This window comes from Typopeltis vanoorti, chromosome 13 (assembly GCF_054136105.1).
Source record: "Typopeltis vanoorti isolate ZY-2024b chromosome 13, IOZ_Tvanoo_1.0, whole genome shotgun sequence".
In the NCBI taxonomy this organism is placed as follows: domain Eukaryota; kingdom Metazoa; phylum Arthropoda; class Arachnida; order Uropygi; family Thelyphonidae; genus Typopeltis; species Typopeltis vanoorti.
In genome coordinates, this window is record NC_143561.1 from 77,936,202 (window position 1) to 77,954,312 (window position 18,111).

General features: G+C 34.3%; 1 protein-coding gene across 3 annotated transcripts in view; it reads right to left on the reverse strand.

Annotated features, from left to right (window-relative positions):
• The window catches only part of Hibch (3-hydroxyisobutyryl-CoA hydrolase), a 168,350-nt gene that overhangs the window by 1,151 nt on the left and 149,088 nt on the right, over positions 1-18,111 (reverse strand). The gene's annotated exons all lie outside the window — the stretch shown is intronic.

The window sequence follows — 18,111 nt, forward strand, 5'->3', positions numbered from 1 at the left end:
AACAAACACTCATTTCGTATAATTGAAAAATTGGACAATAGTTTTTAGTTAGATACTGTGTTTCCGGTGCAACATATGGTTTTGCTTAAGTCTATACAGCATAGTTTCTGTGAGAGGAGGACATGTAATTCATTAGTTAGTGCCGTTTTTATTCCAGCTGTCTCAAATTCCACTATTTGTTGAGAAATATATTACACAGACTGCAAATGCCTCTGTACCTTATTCAGGGATACAATAAAACTACTTTTTTTTTTTTGAATCTGCAGTATAATAGCTGTTGGGGAGGGCATATTTTTAACTGCGGGGAGCGAGTTACTATCGCTTCGATGTGAACATGTTCAAACATTTTTCGTGTGCAAGGTGTATGCAAAACTTTTTAATATCTTTTTTCGTAAAGTAAAATAAGGGGTGCGAGTTATATGCAAGGGCAAGTTATATTCGAGTAAATACAGTAAACGTTTCGCCGACAAGTTGACATCCTTCTGCTGCTTCCCCTGTTCAGCTGACATCTATGGTGAGTTACAATGCATACATTTTTCTCACTAATGTTTTGTTTTTTCAAACCAACATAATTAAAATCAATTTAATAATACAATAATCAATTTTACACTGAATAATATTATAAATTTATATATAAATAAAATAAAATATTATTTATAAAATTATAAATAAGTTAGATTAATTTTCTATTAATTTTTCCCCTATTAAAAACTGCCTGGCACGTCAGCAACTCGATTGGTAAATTTTTGGCATGCATACATAAAAAGGTTTGCCACCACTGGCCTATGGCATAGATTTATGTTCATGTGGCAGTACTTTTCTCTTCCAGTATGACCATAACCATGCTAGAAGAGGTCTGAAAAAAGTAATGTTTAATTTTAGAATATGATTCCTGAATTATTTAACCAGTGGCCTCTTTGTAGTACTAATGAGGTATAGGTTAGAACCATCCATGTTGGGATTCAATATATATACGTGGGTGATCTGAAAAGTTCTCGGCCTAACAATGAAAAAATGAATTTATAATTTCAAAATTATTTTTATTTTTCAACATAATCTCCCTTAAGACTAATACATTTATTCCAGCGATGCTCCAGCGCCATTATCCCGTCCCTGTGGTTCTCAGTAAGATCTGCAAAATACCGCTCTACAGCTGCAATCAAAGAAACCTCTTGATTCAAAGAAAAACACTGACCAGCGAGGAAGAGTTTTAGTTTTGGAAAGAAATAGAAGTCAGAGAGAGCCAAATCTGGGGAATAGGGTGGATGCTCCAACAATTCATAGTGCAGATCCCTTAACTTTCCCATTGCCAAAACACCTTTGTGGGCAGGTGCAATGTCCTGATGAAAAGTGATTTTTTTTTTTTTTTATCTTCTGCAAACTGGGTCTTTACTCATGAATTTTTTCATCTAGTCTGGTTAAAAGATCGGCATAATATTCCCCGGTTATTGCTTTACCCTTTTCAAGACAATTAATAAACAAAATGCCTTTAGCATCCTAAAACACCATGATCCTGTCTTCTTTGCTGCTGAACAACTGGCTTCTGTCCACTGTTTTGACTGCTGTTTGGATTCTGGTGTGTAATGGTGAATCCAAATCTCATCCATAGTAATAAATCGATACACAAAATCAGTTTTATTCTTGTTAAAACGCTCCAAGCACTGTTTAGAGATTTTCATGCGAGTGCCTTTTTGATCTGCACGGCACCCATGTTGCGCAAAGCTTTTTCGTTCGCAATTCTTCATGCAAAATGTATCCTATACGTTCTTTTGAAATGCCTATAGTCTCAGCAATTTCATGCACTTTGACATGCAATACCATATCGTGCACCTATCAATGATTTCTGGTGTTGTTACACTTTTTGGACGTCCTTCACGTGGATCATCTTCAAGGCTGGTACGGCCGTATTTAAACTCGGCAGCCTATTTCTTAATTGTTGAAAATGAAGGAGAAGAGTGCCAATAAACTTTTATGAGCTTCGAATGAATTTCTTTTAGTGTAAAACCTTCTTTTACAAACAATTTTATAACCGCATGATACTCAATTTTATCCATTTCAAGGGATACAGACAACACTTTGGCTTCCGACAGCTATATAAAAAAAAAACTATTTGACTTGCTATTTCGCATTGATGCTTATGACAGATGTACCAACTTAGAAAAAAAAATCTTGCCGATAGTGTTGCCATTTATGGTTGAGGCCGAGAACTTTTCAGACTATCCACATATATAAACTTTAGCTTGGAGTTTGTATCTAGATCATATAATAAGTTTGTTATTTGGGCTCACAGATGGCTATAGAAACAAAATACTATAATAAATATTTATGTTTTTTTACCTATTGTGATAATTCAATAAATAATCAAAGCAATAAATGGAGATTTAATTAATATATAACATTTATGCAACACTCCTAATACAAGTTCAACTCAAGTCTTATAGGCATAATTCTAATGGCAAAATATTCCCATTTTCCCTATATTATCTATAGTGAGAGCTGACTGGATACTGTATAGTTCGCTCTCACTCTGATAAGAAAGAACAATATTTCAAAATAAACTTCGTATCCTAGTAAGAACCCATAAAAGATGAATGTTTATTAAAATCTGGCTGTTTTTAATAGTAGTCTTACATGAGAGATTGTTTGGCCAATTTAGTATCCTGGATGGGCAGAAAGTTAAGGAGAAAGAAGAAATTTGTAAACAACAAAACTGGTGACCTTCAGATTACAAGTATATATGTTTTAGGATATATATCAGAGGGAAGGCTTCCAAAGGCAGCAGTCGGAAGGAATAACTAAAGACTAAGAAAAATTTCTTCTTTGAGTCTGAACTATGATGGAGTGTTGAATAGCTGCTGCATGTGATTTAATGGATTTAAAGAAAAGTGAGAGAATTACTGATGGCAATTTTGAGAACATCGCTAACTTCAGAAAACATTTTGGCAAGACCCTTCACTGTGAATTGTTTAACTACCTCTTGTTTCTCTTTTCCCTCTTCCTTTTCTCATTCTTTCCTCTTTTGCAACACATTGTTCCTCCAATTCGACCAATTCTTCGTTGGTCAACTCTTCAGGGGCACTTCCTATGAGTTGAACTATGTCGTCATTATTCACTTCGAGATTCAGGTTGTTTGCTAGGCCCACTATTTCTTCACTTAATTTACAAAGGTCTTCATTTTTTCAAACCTTCCAACATCGTGCACAAACCTTTTTAATGTCTTTTTCCATATGCCACTCATACATTGAGAGATCACTTCGTCCCTATAGCAATATTTTTAATAGCATGATAAATATTGAATGCTTTCCAAAACTGCATGAAATTCTGGTCGTTTCCTTCATCAGCAGAAACAGCTTGTGATAATAAAACACTACTAGAACTCCCTGATCCATCAGTTGGATCAATGAAGTAGTGTTTGGAGGGAGAAACATGACTTTGAACTTGGTGAAGATCACCGATATAAGACGGATGACCTGGATCATTATAGATTCTAGAATTAATAAAAAATTTTAAATTCTACATTTTCTTTCACACAATAGTTTTCAATTTCACTCGCATAAAGAGTTGATTAAGGCATCTGCAAACAAATTATGAGTCATCTACGACTTCTAATATCTCCTCTAATTAACTGGAAGAGTATGCCTCCTAATGCTTTTGAAGGCTTGTGGATTCTCACTGTGCCATATCACAAATTGTTTCAGTTTATATCCAGCCACATTATCCCTGAATAGAATCATAACATGGTCTTTAAGAGCTTTGAAACCAGGCATAGATTTTAGCTTTTTTTGTGGATGAATTGTCCACTCAGGCATTTTTTTCCGAAACAAGGAGGTCTCATCCATATTAAATATTTGCTGTGGCAAATAATTTTCCTCTTTATTAATTTTATCCAATTTCTCTACAAACTCCTTGGCAGCCATCTCACTGGAACTTGCAGATTCACCATATATTTTCACATTTTGCAGTGCTAAACGCTGTTTGAATCTCATGAACCAACCAGAAGAAGCGTTGAATTCGTAGTCGTAATCAGGTTCTGCTTTCTCCTTCAACATGTTGAAGAGACAGTGCCTTAGCAGTTATGATCATAGTGCTAAGAGGTATGCGCTTTTGGTTCAGGTCCTCTATGATGATGGAAGTAGCTTTTCCAATTACTGATAGGACCTTGTCGTTGCTTCATCACTATCGTTGAAATTGCAACTTCTTTTCAAGATCAATTGCTCACCTCTTTTTCTGCGATTCTTCACTAGGTTTTTTAATTGGGCATGTAGGGCCATGTTGCACAAAATATCGCGCAATATTTAACGATAAATACACAAATAACATATTTTTCGAACACAAAATCAACAGAGGAACTGTTGAAGCCAAGTACTGAATGAGGTTGCCACTGAATGCGCTGCTAAATAAAAACCTTTTTACTTTACGCTCGCTTGTTCGAAAGTATAGTCAAAAATGTTATTTATTCCATTATGGGATGACGGACGTATCTTCGAAAGGACATAACTCAAACAGATGTAAGTTGAGGGATGACTGTACTATCCTTGCAGGTTGTACTGTATGAGAAACAGTCCATCCATGTCTTGTGTGATATTTCAGTGAAAGATCACACGAAACATGGATACTGTTTGGTATCTTGCCAGTCGTATTCAAAGTTGTGCTTTGGAACTAAAACCATCATGCATTTCTTTACATTCTCTAACAGCTGGTTCATTGGTATTCAATAGATGACAGAAGCAAGCCAATTCTAAAAGGGAGATGAAAATTCTATCATCAAACCATAAAGTTACTGTCTTCACTTCAGTCCTCTCTTAAATAACAGAGGCCATTAACAGAACTTCTTTACTACTTGGAGATCTGCAATAGATGTCCAAAATCAAGGTCTGCTTAGCAAATTACTATCCAAAGGATAGTAATTTGCTAAGCAGGCCTTGATTCCAGATGTAATCAGATGCTCTGGAAATGTCAATACAGTAGCACAAGTTTCTCCAAACCTCTCCCTGTCACATGTCCAGAGGTGGGTGATGGAGATCTGCAATAGATGTAGAGTGGTAGAATCAGCACTGTTGGCCATTAACCAATGCCTGCTTAGCAAATTACTATCCTTTGGTTTACCTTTCAATCTTTATAACTAAGGAACTAGTTTTTCTCTAGTTAATCATTGCATGTCATGGTGGTTGGCTTCTGTTTGGACTTCTCTAACGATTCAGGAACGTCCTAAAGTTGTATTCTATCACCTAAATGATATTCTTCTGCTTTCCCTATAATCCTATTCATAATGCTACTGATTTTTTTTTTTAATCATCCATGACAGATTACAGAGTGTACAACAAACTGCACCATGAAAGAAAATTGCCATGCTATGCTATGACAGTACATACTTTGTTCCTCCTCATTTCATAATCCTTGTACCATACAAAGATCCCAAGTCTCAAAATCTTCTATCACCAGTACCTTAAAACAGAGCCCATGACACTTTTCAATGGAGTGGGGATAAGATAATATAATTCACTTTTAGTACTATCAAATCAGTCCTGGCTTTTTATCTCATAAAAATAATTGTTATTTCAGCTTACCTTGTCTTTGACAGTACTCAGACAAACCACCAGCAATTTTCAGCCCCTAAAATAACTTGACATGCTTTTCTGTTCAAGATGCTTTTACCACTTATTAAATCTATACAAAACTTAAATTTTCCCAACCTTCCTTAAAAAACTCTTGATGCTGTCTAGAGGAGAGTGACTGGCTGATCAATGATCACTCACAACTTACTTCAAATGCTATCTCACAGACAGTCAGTTTCAATCTCATATCTGTTTACAGATACTTCATCTACTGGGCTGGAACCATCAATCCTTCACTTTCCACTAAATTCCACTGCAAGCCCATCACAAACTTGCCTCTATTATCTGGAATAGTCTTCACAAATATTCCCTCCAAACTACCACAAATTTTTAAGAAAAAATCAATTGCTTCTTTCCCTTCCTTTCATTCTTGCCTATACATAGCCCTGCTGTGTTATAGGCATTTTTTGTGTGAGAAAAAAAACAACTTTTTTTTTTCTTTCTTTCTTTTTTACCTGGGCTACTTATGTAAACAGCATATCTACATTCATTCATCTTCAAGGAAAACAATTACTACATAAGTTATGCAAAGTTGATGTTAATTTATGATAATTTCCTCTAAACAGGAAACCATATTTCATAGTTCTGACTCTTATGATTTAGATGAAATCTGAAAGAATTTGAGTTCCCAAATGTATGCCTTATCTGCATTAAGTTATGATGAGAAATCTATGCATCAAAATTCATAGTACTAGTTCTTTTTGTTAGTGCTTGTTGTTATTATCCCTATACATGATGAAACAGTTTTGTTGATGACTAAGATGTTTCTATCATAATCATCATCATCTGAAAAATATTGTTAATAAATCATTTTAGTTGTTTGCTAATCAGAAGTAAATTAAATAATTATGTATGCAAGTTAATTAATGTATTGAAGGATTCAGCTAAGGCATTATAATTTGGCAACCATCATCATGTGAGAGTTGCTTTTATAAATTGACTTCTTCAATAAGTATTGAAAAATGTCCTTTATCATGTCTTCCTCTCTTTCTTTCTTTCCCAGTAAAGAGAATAAAAGTATGCATTGCAACTACCTAATGCATACAATTTTCATCTCTTTGTTGCCATTTTTTCTAAAAACAATTCCATTCCCATAATTACTAGACCAGATAAAGGATCTTCATGTCATAGATGGGAATCGAACACAGGTCTTTCCAACTAAATGGCTTTGTCTATACTGACTGAGCTACAGAGGCTCTAATGAATGAACTTAGAACACATTAATCTCTATACCATTCTCTACAGTAATGATATCACAATTAGTATTTTTTTTTGCTTTCAGAGTAAACAAAGCCTCAGCTTCTGATTTGTTTTTGACAACATATTGTCAAAAAAGAAGCAGAAAAAAAAAAAGCATTCTAAACTCAAGGAGCTTATGCTCATCCAGAGCCAACAAGGCCAAAAAACGACTTTTGGCCTGGTTGGCTCTGTTAAGTCTTTTTTTTTTTTTTTGTGCACTACATTGTCTGTTAACGAATATCACTGATGAAGAATAATTAATTGTATTACAATACTATACATGATTTTTCTTTTGTGGCTACTTTAATACATTTAATTATCCTGACTTGAAGAAAATGAATGAATGAACTTTATTTTATATGGGGGTTTTCCCCCTTCCTCCCTGTCCCTTAGGATGGGTTGAGCCCTCCTAATGAGGGACTATGTACCGTATGAATTTAGATCTGTATGTGTGTGTTCACGGGGCTGGTTTGCCTGTTCTGAGGGACAAAAAAAAACATGTTTCTGCATGAAAAAACCCTCTACCTCCATATGAGACTGGCTAACTCACCTTCAGTCAAAAGAGACCAGATAAAGGTTCTTCACGTCATAAATAGGAATCAAACCCAGGTCTTTCTGACCAAATAGCTTTGTCTATACTGACTGAACTATGGAGGCTCTAATGAATGAACTTAGAACACATTAAGTTTTAAAAATTAAAATTTTTTTTTTTTTTTAGGAAAGTTATTGACCTTTTTAGTTATCTTACACCAGCTACTTAGGTGGTGCTTTTTGGAATTATCAGTTAGTGTTTAATTTTGAGCTTAATGTACTGAAGATGCCTGTGACACACAGGCGAAAATTATACTATTAAATAATCTTTCTATGCGAGTTTTTTCCGTTATTTATTTTGTATCGATTAGAACACATTAATCTCTATACCATTCTCTACAGTAATGACATTTTATTGTCACTACTGTAGAGAATGGTATATTTACTAAAGGAATTGTAAGCTGACTGTCAGAACTATTGGAACAGGGAATGTCAATTTACTTTTTGATCCTTTGAAAGACCCATAGAAAATAATCTAGTTTTTGCATTTTGTTTCCTTTGTTTTTAACTTATTATATTGTAATTATGAAATTATATTCTTATTTTAATCCATTAACCAACAATGAGCAAAGCATCTTCAGAACTAGGATGAAATGCCTCAGCATTCCATAATGCAGACTTCTTTTGCTATGCATTATGAGCTGGGATGGATCACTATTCAGCCTGATTTCAACCTTTATTGAGGTCTCATCAACAGAAGCTAGACCTATGAATATAGAGAACCCTAATTCAGTGCAGAAGTTATATATATATATATATATATATATATATATATATATATATTTTCTTCCATATGTAAGTAGTAAAATGGTGAAACACCATTTTACTACTTTTTGACTAGTTAGGTGATTATGCATTAACCACCCAACTAGCCATGAGATCTTGTATGTTATGCTTTATCACTTGAAGGTAAAGTACAGACCTGTACAGGCTAAAATTTATAATCCAAAACTAACTTGACCAGATCATCTCAAGCCTGAGGCCTGACAGGAATACAGATTTTTACAATGTGGCACAAAGTTAAAAAATGCACCTGTTTTTCTATTATGTGCAATAGAACTTTTGATTTTCAAACAACAAAATGTTAGAAAGACAAACTTCTGGGTTGTTGTTTATCTTATTAAATAACTCCAGCATGACCACAAGTGTTTTTTATTCCACAAGTTCATTATCATATACCATAGTGTACCACAAGAAGTATACTATGGTGCACTTCCTCAAGAATATGAAGCTATTATTATTTTTTTTTTCTTCAACAAACTATATATGTAAAAGTAGATCTTTAAACAAAAACCACCATTAGTAGCATCATCTATCAAAAATATTACCTAATATGTCACATGCAGGTATGTTGCCTATATGCTCTCTTGTTGAGCTGGTCTGTGTAATGTATATAATAACCTAGTTCGGTGAATTTCGAGTCATTCTTCAAAGTGGACCAAAGCTGGTTTAGGATTTAGCATATTAAACTTAACAATATAGCTAATAAACATACAGCATTTAGTTCCAAGATCACTTGATAGTTCTCATTTGTAGTGTCATAGGTCACCAGCAAGAAATATCACCAAAGCAGAAACTCTAGTGCTCAACAGCATCTGCAACAGTGAGTATATTTTGGTACCGAAAGCTGATAAAGGCAATGTGAACATAATTGTGGATTCCAATGGAATCCAAAAGATCTATTAAAAGATATCAACATCTACAGACATTAATAGAGACAGATCTATTAAAAGATATCAAGATCTACAGAATTGGAAGCAGAACCTACTTGGGATATCTACAACAAAACAACTTCATCAAGGTCCTTTACAACAGGCCTAATGAGATTAAAGATCAGCTAACATTAAAACACCCAGCTGTACTGCACTCTATGGTGCACCCACAATTCACAAACAGGAGCTTTGCAATGCAATCTAGAAGATGCTAGACATTTTCAATGTCTAGCATCTTCTAGACATTGAAAATGCAATGCAAAGCATTGCATTGCATTTTTTGCAATGCAATGCAATCTTTGCAATGCAATGCAATGCAAAGATTGCATTGCATTGCTTCTAGTATAACCTTGCAAAATATTTCATTATCAAATTCTTGGTGTGCCTGCGAAGAATGTACAGAATACATGACAGTACTACATAAAAGTTTACATTATTACTAACTTCCTATCAATGATTTTCCTACAAATTAGTTTGTACTTTGACACCAACATTGTCAGAACTTATTCCATTCACCTAGATTTCAGCCTTCCTCTGGACTAATCTTTTCTTTCTCATTCTGTTTAAGTGACCATACCACCTGAGATCAGTTCTGTGAATAGAGCTAATCTCAGGTGGTAGGGTAACAATATGATTCTGACACTGATTCCTTTTGTTCACTTCCCTAAATTTTCTCAGAATTCTCATATCTTTCATAATGAAGGTTTATTTTCTTGATCCTGAGAATTAGTAATAATATTTTTGGTTTACAGATCAAGTGTTCATCAATTTTATTAACTTAACCAACTAGTTTTGCCAAACTTTAACTGTTGGCGTCTTCAGGGCACTTACATATAGACTGAAAAAATCTCACAATTATGTGTAACTATAAAACTGACAAGAATAACTGTAAAAAACTGACTAGAATAATTACAAATAAAATAGTATCGAATGTGCGTGAAACACATATCGCATGTACAAGATTAGCTAGCTGTTACTAAGGAACTTTCTGTAGTTTGTATTAAAATTCATTTCTTTTGTTTTTAAAGATTAGATTAGGGTTTTCCATATCTCTGGGAGTATTAGGCCTTGATTTCTGTTAAGGTTGACAGTAGAATGGGCAACTGTGGCTGCTTCTTTGAAAATTCTTGAATGGTAATCTTCCTCTAAGTAAAGGAAAAAAGTAGACAAAAGTTGTTCCCCTTACTTAGAGGAAGATTACCATTCAAGAATTTTCAAAGAAGCAGCCACAGTCGCCCATTCTACTGTCAACCTTAACAGAAATCAAGGCCTAATACTCCCAGAGATATCGAAAACCCTAATCTAATCTTTAAAAACAAAAGAAATGAACTTTAATACAAACTATAGAAAGTTCCTTAGCAACAGCTAGCTAATCTTGTACGCGCGATATGTGTTTCACGCACGTTCGATACTATTTTATTTGTAATTATTCTAGTCAGTTTTTTACAGTTATTCTTGTCAGTTTTATAGTTACACATAATTGTGAGATTTTTTCAGTCTATATGTAAGTGCCCTGAAGACACCAACAGTTAAAGTTTGGCAAAACTAGTTGGTTAAGTTAATAAAATTGATGAACACTTGATCTGTAAACCAAAAATATTATTACTAATTCTCATACCTTTGTTCAGCTGTTTTGCTTCTAACCAATCTCTAAGATTCATAAGGAAATTGCTCTAAACACTATCTTGCATTTAGCTAATTCAGAGTTTCACAAATTTCTCTTATTCTATTTATCCCTATGACTCCCCCACAATACCAGCTTTGCATATTCTTTGTCTATTCCCATATTTAATTTTCCATCTTCACTACAAATTATGTCATAATTGCTTCTATAGCAAGACCTGTGGAGTTTTCATAATTAAATATTTGCATGTGTGCCACAGTAAAAAATAATACTTATTTTACAAACATTTCATCTTATATATCATAAGACATCATCAGTGAGAGCGAAGAACAATCGTAAAGAATTTGAACAATAAAACAGTACAGCACATGTGCCAAAACTATTGGGCTAAATTGATGATTAATTAAATGATTTATTATGATACAATTTAAAACTATTCAGTATAACAATTTTCCAAACTTTTGGGACAGTAAGGCAGTCATTACAATTAAGGTTTAGTCTACAAAGCAGAGATTTTTTTTTTTTTTTTTACATAGCCTTTCATATCTGTACATAGATCTGTGTGAAATCTTTGTGTTTTTCCATTAGATACTATAATTTGTATTTTGATGAGCTGACTGTAGTCTTGATGTTCAGAAATAGGTTTACAGATCTTCCGGTTTGCTTGTAGTATGATAGATTGTATGAACAGTGGACCTGGTATACTCCAGATAGAATCACTGTTGAGAGTTTAGTCTTTTGGAGAGGGTAGCAGATTATGAATTTGGTTAATGGGCTTGAAGGTAGCAATGAGCTGGTATTTTTTTATAATTTTTGCTACTTGTTCAGAGCTACTTTTGATGTAAGGTATGGGAGTCCTGTATAATTCTACTTCTTCACTTGGATGTTGCTCAAACAGGAATTGGAAACCATTAAACAAACAGCTCAAATGGATTCAACACAAGAACTCTACCAAATGGATTCAACACAAGAACAACACAAAAAATAGTTAACCCCACTTCAAGACAACATCCAAGAGGAGAAAAAGAATTGCAGGATGCCCATATTTTACGCCACATGTATCTATGAATGAGCAGCAAAGATTATAAAAAAACAACCCAACTCACTGCTACCTTCAAACCCATTAACCAAATTCATAATCTATTACCCTATCCAAAAGATAACTCTCAACAATGATGCTACCTGGAGTACACCAAGTTCTAAGTTCATGCAATTTCCCATACTATGGGCAAGCAGGAAAATCAGTCTATAAACATATTTCTGAACATCAAGACGAGATCTGACTCATCAAGCTGCACAAATTGGATCTGACACAGCATGGAATTGAAAATGCAAACCATAAGATCCAACGGGAAAACACAAAGCTTTTACACAGATCTATATACAGATATGAAAAGATATTCAAAGAAAGTACTGTTGAAAAAAACAACCCAACTCACTGCTACCTTCAAACCCATTAACCAAATTCATAATCTATTACCCTATCCAAAAGATAACTCTCAACAATGATGCTACCTGGAGTACACCAAGTTCTAAGTTCATGCAATTTCCCATACTATGGGCAAGCAGGAAAATCAGTCTATAAACATATTTCTGAACATCAAGACGAGATCTGACTCATCAAGCTGCACAAATTGGATCTGACACAGCATGGAATTGAAAATGCAAACCATAAGATCCAACGGGAAAACACAAAGCTTTTACACAGATCTATATACAGATATGAAAAGATATTCAAAGAAAGTACTGAAGCTCTGCTTCATAGACTGAACCTTAATTGTAATGGCTGCCTTCATCATCATCATCATCATCATCAAATTCCTGCCATGTACCCTCAAGGGGTGTACAGGATATGACAGTACTACATGAAAAAATTACATCATTACTAACTTCCTATCTACAATTTTCCTCCAAATCAGTCTGTTACTTGTCAAGACTCCAACATTATCAGATCTTATATTTCTATCATCTAAGGCACTTTGTACCGTATCAATCCACCTATATCTTGGTCTTCCTCTGGGTCGTTTTCCTGCCAACCTGGCAGAGAACACTTGTTTTGCTAATCTTTCCTCTCCCATTCTATTTAAGTGACCATACCACCTGAGATTAGCTCTGCTAACGCATTCCTGGATGCTGACAATGTCAAGTTCTTTCCTAATATCCTCATTTTGAATATGATATTGCCATTGATGCCATCTGTTCACGCCTCTAATCTTTCTCAGGACTCTCATATCTGCGGTCTCTAGTCTTTGGTCAAGTGTTTTACTTCTGACCCAGCTCTCAGATCCATACGTTAAAATTGGTTTGAACACAGTCTTGTATACAGCTAATTTAGTGTTCCGACTAATTTCTTTCTTATTCCATATGAATTTATTCAATTGACTTCCCACGATACCAGCTTTGCTGATTCTGTTGTCTATTTCTATATTTAGTTTACCATCTTCAGTAAAAATTGTGCCTAAGTAGCTGAAATGTTTTACTTGTTCCACAGGTTCTCCATTCACAACACAGTTGACATTTTCAATGATTCTGCCTATTTTCATTGTCTTTGTCTTTTTATTGCTGACCTTCATACCATATCTATTACAACAGCTATTCTGGCTGCCTTACTATCCCAAAAGTTTGAGAAATTGCCATACTCAATTGTGCTAAATAGATTGTATCATAATAATTAATTTGATTAATTATTATTTTAGGTGAATAGTTTTAACTTAATGGGCAATTACTTGTACAGAGGGATTCAATTTGGCACAGGTACTGCACTACTTTACTGATGATGTCTTATAATATGTAAAATGAAATATTTGTAAAATAAGTATATATATATATATTTTTTTTTTTACTGTGGCACACACGTGAATGTTTAACTGTGCTATAATTGTTGAAATGTTTTACATAAAAGATCAAGAAATGAATAACTGTCATAATTTCTGCTACTTTCTTTTTGAATTTAGAATTAAATAGCTTTTCTGCACTTGAAATGGAACTTATTGCCATTTCAAGAACAGCACTGTAACCTATGAATAATGGTTGATCAAGCAGAAGTTGCTCTACTGTATTTTTGGCATGCACAGACTGAAGAGAACATTAATGGACATCACTGTGTTCAGCTGTTCAAAAAAGGAAAAACAGAAAACAGTTGGAGGAGAATTGTGCAGTTACTGTGATTTCCATATATGAAAACTGAAAAGAAATGACTTGTACACCCCATGAGGATACATGTCAGTAATTTGATAATAATCACAATGATGATGAACAGAAATTAGAAGAAAAGTTAAAAATGGATGACTGAGAATGGAAACTCTTTAAAAGAGAGATAAGTGTGGAGTTTATTATAGTTACTAATCCTGATATATATAGGAAATCAGTTAAAATGAAAGAAACTGCACGTATTGCTTTCCAGTTCATGTAGAAATAGAATTAGTTCTCAGTTTGAAGAGTAACTTGAAGCTATTGATATAGTTTTACTTATTTCTTCAACAAAAGATGTTGAAACTTTCATACAGAAAGTAAATTCAGTAAGTGATGAAACTGTTGATGTAGTTTTAGTCGTTCATTCAGTGAAGGAGCTTGCCATGACTTTCATATATAAAGTGAATTAAGTCACTGAATGAAAACAAGATATACTGTGTTCAAGTATTCTGTAATAGGATGCAGGAAAAATTTAAATGCTTTATGTTACTGTTAAACAGGAAGAAAGCAGTTCTTGTGTTGGGTGTGAATTCAAGAAAGAATGAAAGTTCTGTAGGAGGTAGGAGACTAAAGTTCCAGAAGTTTTGTCCCTAAGGGATAATAACTTATATTATGTAACTGTAAGGAAGTTGTGATCTAAAGAATATATTGGTGCTTGTATAGTTAAATTATACTGATTTTATGTTGTATGTACAAACAATTCCTGATTTACATAAGAGTTACAATTGGCAAATTTTATGTAAGTTAGATTTCACCCCCTCATCTGGTAATCATCCCTTGTTGCTTATGTATATATGATAGTGCATGAACATGTTTAAACACAAATTTTATGTAAGACAGATTTCACCCCCTCATCTGGTAATCACCCCTTGTTGCTTATGTATATATGATAGTGCATGAACATGTTTAAAGATATTTCTGTTAGTTTCATTCACAGGATGCACACACACAAATTAGATTTCAGTATGTAACTATTCATGCAAAGTAATATAATGAAGTATAAATAGTATGAGAAAATAGGAAAAAAAAAAGATGTTTAATTTAGTTGTTCAGCCTATCATTATGAAATTATCAAGAGATGACTGAATGTGACTTCTATGCTCTTGATAATAGGCTATAAGTGTCATTTATTTCTCTTTGGACTTTTAAGACCATGAGGCATTAAAGATCCACCCCACAAGTGATTTGTCCAACTTCATATTGGCATTAAAAATGTCTTTACCAGAGTTATACAGCAAATTTTCATGATGAAAAAGCATTACATTAGAATCATCATGTTCGAGAGAGAGAGAGAGAGAGAGAGTATGTGTGCGTGCGTGCATAGCAAGAGGAAACTTACAGTAAAGATATTTTTAATGCTTGCTGACAGAAAAATCAACTTTGAAAGCTTCTAAATATGCAGTAGGACACATTATTCACTTAGCTGAAAAAGTTTTAAAAGATAATTATCAGATGAGTACCAGATAATTACTTTTTTTTACCTTTATAATTTTCATCTCTAGATCAATTCTGGTATACAATTAAGCATGGGTTCACTTTTTTCCCATTTCTGTTTTTTTTTTTCCCCAGTCACTGTACTCTACCCCAACTGTCCTGTCAGGTGTCTTCTCCCTCCAGGAAATTGATTACCATGTGTCTCCACCAGGTCGTATTTTGCACCTCTCTCTCTGTGCATTCCTCATATGAGAGATAGGAACAGTCTTCATATTTTTCGTCACTCCAGTCTTTGTCTTCCTCTCCTTCTCTTTCCCTCAACAGTTCCTTCGAGAAGTGTCCTTTGTAGGCAGTTATGTCTCAGAATATGTCCAAAATAGCTGACTTTTCTCTTTTTAATTTCTTTCATCAGGCTGCTGTTTACGTCTACCATCTCTAGTACCTCTTCATTTGCCTTTTTGTCTTTTCATGATATCCTCATAATTCTTCACAGCATCCACATTTCAAAGGCCCCCAGTTTTTTCACACTCAGATTAAAGAGTGTCCATGTCTCTACTACTCCATATAATAATGTGGACCATATGTAGCATTTAAAGATTCTTAGTCTTGTTTTCAGATTTAATTCTCTAGATGTCAGATTTTTCATCCTGTTAAAAGTTAACCTTGCAATTTCAATCCTTTTTCTAATTTCATCTTCTGTCCTGCCATTCTCTGTGATCAAGTGTCCGAGGTATATGTATGTCTGCACCTGTTCTAATTTATTACCCCAACTACTCTACTAAAAATTATGAAATCATACGAATACAAATACACTGCATGTCCATTAAGGAAGGTGTATGCGTACATACACTGCACAGGCTGTCTGCTTTGTAGATGACTGCTCTTAGATAGCATGCAAGTAACATATATGAGGTAAGTAAACTTTTTATAACTCAATTTTTTTTTCACACCCCTTTCAGGATAACCTCTTTTAAGTCCGAATTTAAATAAGTTAGGGACTGCCTGTGTTTGCATTTTTTTTTTGGTAAATAAAAGATGTTTGGTTTGGTTATAAAGAGTGTCTGAAGACTCAATCTGTTAATGAGTAGAATGGTTAATACATTAATTTAGAAGATAAGATGTATATATGTATATCCTGCGATATGATTGGGGACAAAGTTAATTTGGAATTTAGTTTCAGGTGTTTACTTTTTATTTCAAAATTAAGAGTTAAACTACTCTTACTAGTTTAACAAGTTAAATTAAGGAGTGCTTAAGGGTCAAAGCTGTTTAACTGAGAGGAGACCTCCACATAGCCTTTAAAGGAATGCAGAGAACCGACCAGGGCTTCTGACTTAATGTCCAATCCTCACCTTCTTGTGGTGCACCCTGTTGGGTGTCTACTTGGATACTGAACGAACGAGGATGGGCTGGCAATTTGGGATTTAGCTGACCAAATTATATTCTTCTTGGCTTAAACCAAAATACAAAATGATGGTACAACATGACAAAATTTCATGCCAGCTGGCACGTCGCCTGGTTAAACAAGGCCCCCTTTGTTTTTGCCAGGGAACCAGGGCAAACAGCGAAAAATCAACTACTGGAACAAATCTGAAAACACACCTAAACTTGACATCACCAGAGTTAAAGATTGGTACTATCAACATAAGAAGCCTCAATGGCAAAGAAATGGAGCTAGCTAAGGAGCTAGATAAGTACCAGATTGACAAACAAAAAAGATTGGTGAGATCTTTCTGAGCAATAAATACAAAAATGTTATATTCAGGCAATGACAATCAAGGAAAAGAAGGAGTAGCCATAGTATTCAACACTAAATACAAGGCTAATCTTCTTGAATGGCAGGCAATCTCAAGTAGAGTGATGTGGGCAAATATCAAAATGGGGAACTGGACAATGAGACGTATTTGTGCCTATGGTCTTACAGAAGGCTCTATTAAGGTAAAAGTGAAGGAATTTTTTGAGGCTGTAGAGAAAGCTACTGACACAATGAAAAAGGAAAAGTTGGTCCTTGTTAGGGATCTAAATAGCAGAGTAGGAAGTGATTGTCAGACTTACAAAAAAGGTTTTGGGAAAATTTGGAGAAAAGAGCAAAGCTAATAATAATGGCAAATACTTGTTGGATTTTTGCTCAGGGGATGGACTGGTTATTACTAATAACGTGTTCCAACATAAAAATTAGCACAAATTCAAATGGAGAGAAGAGGCAAGGAATAAAAAATGTCTCATTGACTATGTTATTGTCAATTGGTGTTTTGCACCAGGGAGAAAACATCGCAGAGTGTAGAGGATTTGAAATTGGAAGTGATCACAATTTAGTCTTGAGCAGGATAAAATTGAATTTCATGTTGAAAAAAATAACATGCAAGAAAGTTTTAAAGCGAATCAAAGTTGAGCAGCTCTCAGATGTGAACTGTAGTCTAACATACACAAAGATTATTGAAGAAAAAATGAAAGAGTTTGAGAACAAGAACCAAACCTTGGAGATTCAGTGGCAAACCTTGAAGAAAATCCTGATCGATTCAGCCAGAGAGGCATGTGGTGAGGTTGTCTGCAAGGATAGAAAAATCAGAATTCCATGGTGGACACAGGAAGTTAAAGAGGCAGTGAAGGAAAAGAAGAAAGCATATCAAAAGTTCCTGCAAATAAGTCAGCTTGTGCTCTTAGAGAATACAGAGACAAATGTAAGAAAGCTAAACACTCTGTA